The sequence below is a fragment of the Cynara cardunculus genome, assembly GCF_001531365.2.
Source record: "Cynara cardunculus var. scolymus isolate 2C chromosome LG 12, CcrdV1, whole genome shotgun sequence".
Taxonomy (NCBI): domain Eukaryota; kingdom Viridiplantae; phylum Streptophyta; class Magnoliopsida; order Asterales; family Asteraceae; genus Cynara; species Cynara cardunculus.
The window spans coordinates 38,337,143-38,345,890 of record NC_037539.1 but is presented as its reverse complement, the minus strand read 5'-3'; the positions used below and the strand labels follow the sequence as shown (position 1 = coordinate 38,345,890).

Sequence of the window (8,748 nt, the reverse complement as noted above, 5' to 3'; positions counted from 1 at the left end):
TATATATATATATATATATATATATATATAGTATAATAAATTTTGTACTATATTTTCTACCATTTGGTTTGATTGGTTTCCAACCATGGTTATAAATTTCAAATAAGGTCATCCAAAGAAAGACAACCCTATGATGCAAACCCCATATTTGACACAAAAGCATCCAATCTATCTTTCTTATATACTTCATATTCTTTAAAATTTTCAATTCTTCACCAATGTGAGATATCTCAAACTCAACCACAATTCACCAATACCTCAATACTCAATACCTCAATACTCTTGGTTCTTCATACCATTTAGTTTGATTGGTTTCTAACCATGGTTATAAATTTCAAATAAGGTCATCCAAAGAAAGACAACCCTATATTTGACACAAAGGCATCCAATCCACCTTTCTTATACATTTTATATTGTTCAAAATTTTCAATTCTTCACCAATGTGGGATATCTCAAACTCAACCACAATTCACCAACACCTCAATACTCAATTCTCATGATGCCACATCAATACTCTTGGTTCTTCCTTTAATATATATATAGATTAATGCAGTACGACTGGATCCGTATGGATATACTCAATCCACATATGGATACAAGATGAGATCTTGTTTATCGGGCATGATTCACTACGAGAACGTTTTATTGGATATCATATGAGTGTCATAGACGTTTCTCATGTGGTCATTGTACAATCAGTCTTTGACTTGAGAGCATGGAGTCTGCTTCGTGTGAATAATATACTTTAGTAACTGATTCTAATCATTATGTAACTAGATGAGAGAACGGTTGTTGGGTATGTCGTATATCACTTAGAAATACTAGCATGGATCAAGATAGGATTTTTTTCCTACTGTACGACAAGAATGATATTCCTAGGCCTCTCGATTGAACAGTAATAAGGAAGTGCATGCATGCTTGAATGATCAGTATAGGATATTGAGATATATATATATATATATATATATCATTTCTGAGATCGAGAAACTAAAGATTGAACATAACGAGGATGACACATCTATATCTCGTGTTCGATCTGGATATTTGAACAAAGGTACATAAATGTGTACACTGATAATGATCACTTAGTTTATAACATAGTTTGTTGATTAGCTGAATCACCAAACTTTTTCATTTGGTTAACGATGATGTATTGTTAGATGCTACTATTCGTTTATAACTAGTGTTTGACACCATGTATTGCATGGTGATCAAAATTCAATTTAAGAAAAAAATGTAAGTCTCGACCCGAGCGGATTTATGATGTGTCTGAAAACTCAGGATCGTATTTATATTTATAATTCCCCATCCGACACCGTAAATCATGATTTGGAGAAAATTAACATCAGATGAAAGCACGTCATTAAATCAACAATTTCATTTTGTGTATATATAAGTGATATAATAGATACTTAAACCACGTTTGTTATTATAAGTACTGCAGTAATCACAACTCTTGTTCACAAATAAATGTATCATTTGCATTTATTTTGCATAATCTTTTTTACTAATTGGTTGGTTTTGATTTCAACCATGGTTATAGATTTCAAAGCTCCATCATGCTTTTATACATCTATCATCTTCTACCAAACTATCATCATCTATCAATGTGAGATGATGAAAGATAACCTTATTTTAGATTTAATGAACACTCAACCCTCGTGTTGCCAAATAATTATCCTTAATTTCACTTTTTATATTTGCACTATAATATTTTCCATTTTGTTGGTTTTAATTCCTAACATGGTTATAGATTTTAAAAATGGTCATCCAAAATAAGACAACCTTATGAGACAAACTCTATGATTTAACACAAAGACATCCAATCCATCTTTCTTATACACTTCATTTTGTTCAAAATATTTTGCAAGAATTGATCATATGATTCTTTCTTTCTATATTTCACTAGTTGTTCCTCCTCCTTTCTTCCAAGGAGTTGGAAAACATATCTAACATTTGGGAAGGAAGATGATCTTCTTTCTTGGCGTAGGACGTCGAGTGGATTCAATGCATTTGCATGGGTATCGTTGAGGCAACGGGCTGAGCTCGTTTGCTAAGATTCAGATACGATATCAAAGGGTTGCTACTCGTACTAGTAAAAATTTGAAACACCCATCCTACTCCATTTCGTATGGATTCTTGGAGAAATACGGTTAGTTTCCGCTGGGTGTATGACTCCCGTATTCCAACAGTTCAAATGAAAGCACTCATGTTTTACGAAAATGCAAGAACCATTATGAGCCTCCAAATTAAGTAACATATACTAAAATTAGAATAAATTAGTATTTATTAACAGTTTTCTGTTATCGTAGATGTTTTTATCCCTTAAATCTTAATAGTTTCATCGAATACTTCTTATGTCGATGCCTCCATTGTCGATAATGATCTGATTTTAGTATGATAATAATATGATAATGCTTTGATAAATCAAAAACTTCTTATGATGTGATTTTGTTGTGATAATGATATGATTTTGCTGTCACAAATCGAAAACCACTGATGATTACGTCCACATCATCAGCTCTATCTGTCAATTATGTGATTCACATTTTTCCCATTTCACCCTTACATGCCTCCGATATACTTAGAAACAATAAATATTTATTTAATATTTTACTGCTCTCTCAATTCTTCTAAAACTGACCTAAAATAGAATGATGAACTTACAAGTGTTCTCGCATTTACGCAGATCACGTGAATTCTCATTTTAACCCTTCTCTGTATGTGTGTGTAATGAGAAGTCCAATTTTTTTTTGAGAAGACGAGAAGAGAGATTAGAGGAGATTTTTCAATGATCAATATCATAAGGAGAAAATATGTAAATATAAGAAAATTTGTGACTAATTTAAAAAGCTACAGAAGTTGAGAGAACATTTTAAAACTTTTATATGATTAAATCACTACTCCACTCATTTCTCAAAAATAAAAAAACCTTTTCTTTTAAATAAAAAATTAGATTACTTATTTTCTTTTAAATTAAATTATCTAAAATATAATCATTATTTTATTTAAAAAATTATACCAAAAAACAAGAACTTTATTGTATTTAATTTAAAATCCATGATTATATATATATATATATATATATATATATATTAAGATTCACATATAAATATTAAATTGATTCAGAATCTCGATTATAAATTGTATATTGATTCACATAAAAGGTATAGATAAGATTCACATATGAATCTATGTTAGGATTCACGTGTTCACATATAAATCTTAAACTATTCAGAATAATCAGTTATAAATTTTAAATTGATTCACATACAAGTTATGAATAAGATTCACATTTCACGTGTTCACATATGAATCTTAAACTGATTCAAAATCTCGATTATAAATTTTAAATTGATTCACGTACAAGTTATGATTAAGATTCACATGTGAATCTATGTTAGGATTCATTTGTCACATATTAACCAAGAAAAACATTGATGTTCATATTCATATTCATATATGATATTTAGACAAATGAGATTTAATTTGATTTATAGATTGTAATATCGCCAATGATTTCAAGATGGAAAATTGAACAAAAATCGATGATTATCAATACTAAAAATGTTATAGAAAAAAATAGGAGATAAATTAGAATATTTAATTTTTTTTCATAGTCATTTTAATTAGTGAAAAGGGACTTGCAAATAGAAAATTTATCTAGAGTAGGGGTGTGCAGAAAGTCATCCGATCCAATTCAATCGATCGATCCAATTAGAACCGTCCGACCATCATCGGATATCCAATTGTAATTGGATTGAATCGGATCCAAAATTTCAACATCCAAATCAGATCGGTTGGTTCTTGGATGACAGTCCAACATCCAATAAAACTGAATCGATCAAATACAATGATAATTCTATATAGTTATTAATGTTTTACGATTTTGTTTTTCAATTGATAATTCTATACATTGCTTTTTAATAACTTTAAAAAATATACGAATAATTGGTTGAGTATTGGATCGAAGGATTTGATGAATCAAATATGATACAATGAATAACCAATAATAACATCCAACGGATGGAACCGATCCGGCTATATCATCCACTAGATTTGGATCGCATCGAATGTCCAATGTTAATCAGATTGGATCGGATGACAAAATCCAACATCCAATGGATGATAGGATTGGATCGAATCAGATCCACCTAAATCCATTGGATCTCAACCGATGAACACCGCTAATCTAGAGGTAGAGATTGCTTCTCCCATTCTTAAAATTTTGGGACTTCTCATTTAAACCATACACATACATACATGTATGTATGTAACCGTAAAAAAATTGAGAACTACGAGAACTAATCTTATCTATCAAATGATTTTCACTTAAAGGTCCTATAAACTTATTGCAACGACTATAGTTTGGATGCTTTATTATCTGGTACTATAAATTAAGTCTTATAAAGTAGTATATTATGTCGCTTAATTTTTTTTGGCATCATATGAACCTAATTTTGTTGTAACGATAGTTTTTCTTAATTATTTGAAGAATCAGTATTTCGTAATCTTAGTTTATAATTTTTATTTTAATTATTTGTTTATATTTTAACAATCTCATATTAACCAAACTTAATTTTCAATATTTTGATCGCATATTTCAATTCTCAGCCTAAAAGATTATGTGAATTTATTTTGATTTCCTTTATTTTTTAAATTTGAGAGTTTTTAATGCTAATTTTTTTATGAGCTTAATAGTTTTTAAATTAATATAAAGATTTTTATTTAATATATATTTAATTTTAATAAATTTGATTTGTGATTAGATGTATAAAATATTTTTTTAAATAAAAAATTACGAAAAAACGTGAATCACATTAAACTTTAGAGCATATTACATTTTTGGCTCCAATAGTTTGTTCAACAATAAATTAATCTTTCATAACGGTTGCTAACTAACGTTGTTAAGTAAAGGGACCATAAATGTTATGAAAATGAAACGTTAGGAACTACCAATGTAGATAGTTTATTTTAGGGATCATATCCAAAATTTGAGCAAACAATAGAGACCACCAGTGTAATTCACTAATTTTATTTTAATTTTTAACTTTTAATAATGTATTTTAAAAAATTATAGTAATGAAACTTAATATGATAGACATCCAAGTAGGGGTGTTCATGGGTTAGATTGATTAGGTTGAGACATTACATAACCCGATGTTTGCGGTTTGAAAAATCTCAATCCAACACTCAACCTAACTAAAATGCAATCCAACCCAAACTGTACGGTTAGTTATGTTGATACTTTGGCATATCAAAATATTATTCAAACCTTGAATATGTTGTTTTCTGTACTCTTTTCGTTGTTTCTTTTCCATCATCAACTATTTTGTACAACTTATCTATATTTCTTAAATTTTAAGTGCATGACATTTAATTAAATTTTTTTCAATTTGCACACACACACACATATATATGTTCACAATTATTGAACATATATATAAAGGAGTTATATAGAGATGAAGACCAAATTGAAAATATATGGATAAAGAGAGGGTATGCAATGGTGTAATTGTTTAATGTACATATTAATAGAGACTCAACAATCATATTAAATCTAATAAATAAAAGAATATCAAATTCATCGAATTGAGTTGAGTTCAAATAAAAGTAACTCAATATCAACCCAATAACTATGATTTGAAAATTTTACAATTTGATTAGTCATCAGATTACTTCCGGTTGATGAAGTTTTTAAGTACAGTTGCACTTGCACCTAGACATGGCCTTAAAACCGGTCCTGGGCCAAAATAGTGTCTGTTGGACCTGTCCTCGTCTCGTCGAAATGGTTAAGCCCAGTTAAGCTTTATTGTAACCGGGCCCAAATTAGTCCTACCTAAAGACATTTTTTAATTCTTTTTGAATTTTTTTGATAGATTTTTAGTAATACACTTTAAAATATGTAATTGGGTAACTTAAATACACTTTAAAAATACGTTTTATTACAATTTCGATTTAGTAAATCATTTAAAATTACATTCAAATATTTAATCATTTAAAAATACACTTATTCATCATCGGAATCCCATGTTAGATTGATTTGAAGAATTTCGATAGCTTGCATTCTTCTAATAGCATCTTGGTCATAAAGATCATCAATGTCGAGTTTTTTATCATCGTCATATTGTGAATAAACGTCATCAGTATCGTCATATCGGTGGATGACCACTAGAACTAGTTACCGTAAATAAACGACTTGAAGAGATTTGTTGTTGGCTTCCTCCCCACAAAAATGTTTATAATAATCAAATAAATCTTGAAAATTACGATTAAACAAACGTCTTTGTTTCATTTAAAAAAGAATTATCTGCAACTGTATCTAAATCAAATGTCACATATTTGGTGTAATTTAAACTTCAACACCGATAACATTTAAATACGAGTTTAACGTCGTCGACACAAAGAAAAACAAATGAGATGCTAATACAATATTTAAAATTTTCTTTTTCATTGAACTCATCAATATTCCCTAATCGTGATGGTTTTTGTATTGTGCAATCTTACTTGTCAAAATATATAATTGATTTAAAAGTAAATGGCTTGTTGGATAATAAATATCAAATAAACGAGTTGTCACATTTTTAAAATCGCCCAAAATATCATATAATCCTTCAACCACGACCCAATCAAGATTTCCAATAGATTTTTGCGGGTAATAGTGTTTATAAAATGAAAAAAATATAATTTTTTTGTTTAGCGAATTTTCAATCATAAAATAAGTCGAATTTCATCTAACGGGCATTATCAAACCTCGGTCCAAAATTTTATAACCAACGTTTTCACAATATTTTCTATATTCCGCGTGCATTTTCTTATTGGTTTGTGAAAATTCGTCATAACATAAGTCTAAACTAATCTATTACGGGTTTACAAGTATTTAAACCGTCTTGAACGGCTAAATTTATTATGTGTGCACAACAACGTGTATGAAATAATATACCATTTAAAATAGGGGCCAAATGACACTTTAAATTTTCCACGTATAGATTATTATTAACAACGTTATCAAATGAAATGCTAATTATTTTAGAAGATAAATTATAAAGTGCAAAACATTTTTAATAGGTGAAAATTGGCGTGCACCCGAACGTGGCGCACCAAACGTTCAAAGGTGATTACACGTTTGAATAATTGCCACGATTGCGGCTCAACCCAATATGTCGTTATGCATATATAAGAAACCGACAATTGGTGTGGTGCGCTCTATACATCACACGTTAAATAAATGTTGGTAGGCAAAATAGAAAACATTTGCTGCATTTCATTCCGACACATTTTAATTGTATCACGTCTAAGAGTTTGATGACTTACCAACTTATATCGTGGTTGTAATGTTTTTTGGATCAACTTCGTACTGTGAGGGTTGTCGAAATATCCGAATGACACTTGACTTGAATGACACATTGTGTTGTCATTTGTCGGTTCAACTCGACATCAAACGTCTATATTTGACTTTGATTGTCAAGTATCGGCCGACTCGAATCGCCCCCAACCTCAACCCCGGGCACATTTTCCGATGTGCCGCTTTAAAGTTGAATTTTCTTCCGCCGCAAGTAGAGCTTGACACATTTTGCATTGAGTCTTTCTTTTCCGTTCGTGAAGATCACCATATTGTATATGCATTCAAATCTCAGACTTCCATTCATGCTCGAAGAGAACTTGGACAATTTGTTTGTTTGATGCATCATGTTGTTCACTGACCATTTTGGAATACAAAGAGATAAAGAAATGATAATTGAGAAGTGGAAGCGAGAAACAAATACGAGCCGAAATCACAAATATAGCAAGAATTGTGAATATTTTTTTGCCTTTTTTTTACGTTTTATAATTGATATTTTACCCCATACACCATAACACTTATGTATAATGTTTAAGACGCCAAAATAACAAAAAAAAAGGGATCAAATTTTGAGAAAAAGATCATATAACCCATGGTTGGACCCAATTTTTTTTAAATGGTGGCACCATTTGACTAAGAAAACGACACTAACAGAATTCGAACTTGAGTTCGGATGGAATAAAAGTCTTGCAAACCAACTCTACCAAATAAAACGTGTTCTCATTGTAGTTTCAAAATACATATGATGACACACATCAAATTATACGGTTGCACCTATCACGAATCTAATTTCTTTTACCCTTCAACAAAGAAATAATACGGTGACACGTGCCACCGTATGCCCTATAATAGGTCCATCCATGATATAATCTTTGGTCAACGGTAAAAAAACGGTCGAAAATTTGAATTTCCAAGCTGGACCAATCCCTTTGAAACTTCCAAAAACAACAAACGATCCCAAAACCGGTTCCTTGCCGGTCCCGGTTCTGATCCTCCGCCGATCCCAAACCGGGCCAGTTTGCCCATGTCTACTTGCACAGTTGCACTGAAGTGGAGAGAGAAATTTGTTAGGGTAATTAAAGGTATTTAATTACGTCTCACTCAACGACTCCACTCCTCAACAAACTCTGAATCTTCCTTTATTCTGAATCTCTCTCACATGGAGTAGCACAGCCATAACAGCCATCTCCTCCTCCCAACATTTTCTTCTAAGTTTCAAAAGGATTCAAGTCAACTTTAACTCTCATCTTCATTCACATAGGACGTCTTCTCTTCCCTCAACAATTTTCAGATCTGAATTCCTCAACTCTGAAGCTTGCAAGTTTCACCAGGTACGTCACTGATTTACAAATTAATTTTGAATTTTGATCCATAAATAATGCTTCTTTTCATACTTTCATGCATCA

At 30.6% G+C, this 8,748-nt stretch overlaps 1 protein-coding gene across 4 annotated transcripts in view; it reads left to right on the top strand.

Annotated features, from left to right (window-relative positions):
* Positions 1-8,477: 8,477 nt before the first annotated feature.
* The window catches only part of LOC112523949 (diacylglycerol kinase 5-like), a 29,227-nt gene continuing 28,956 nt past the window's right edge, over positions 8,478-8,748 (top strand). For all 4 annotated transcript variants that reach the window (XM_025133633.1, XM_025133630.1, XM_025133631.1 and 1 more), the window contains exon 1: positions 8,478-8,673. The gene's annotated coding sequence lies outside the window, so the exon portion shown is untranslated. The remainder of the gene's footprint in view (positions 8,674-8,748) is intronic.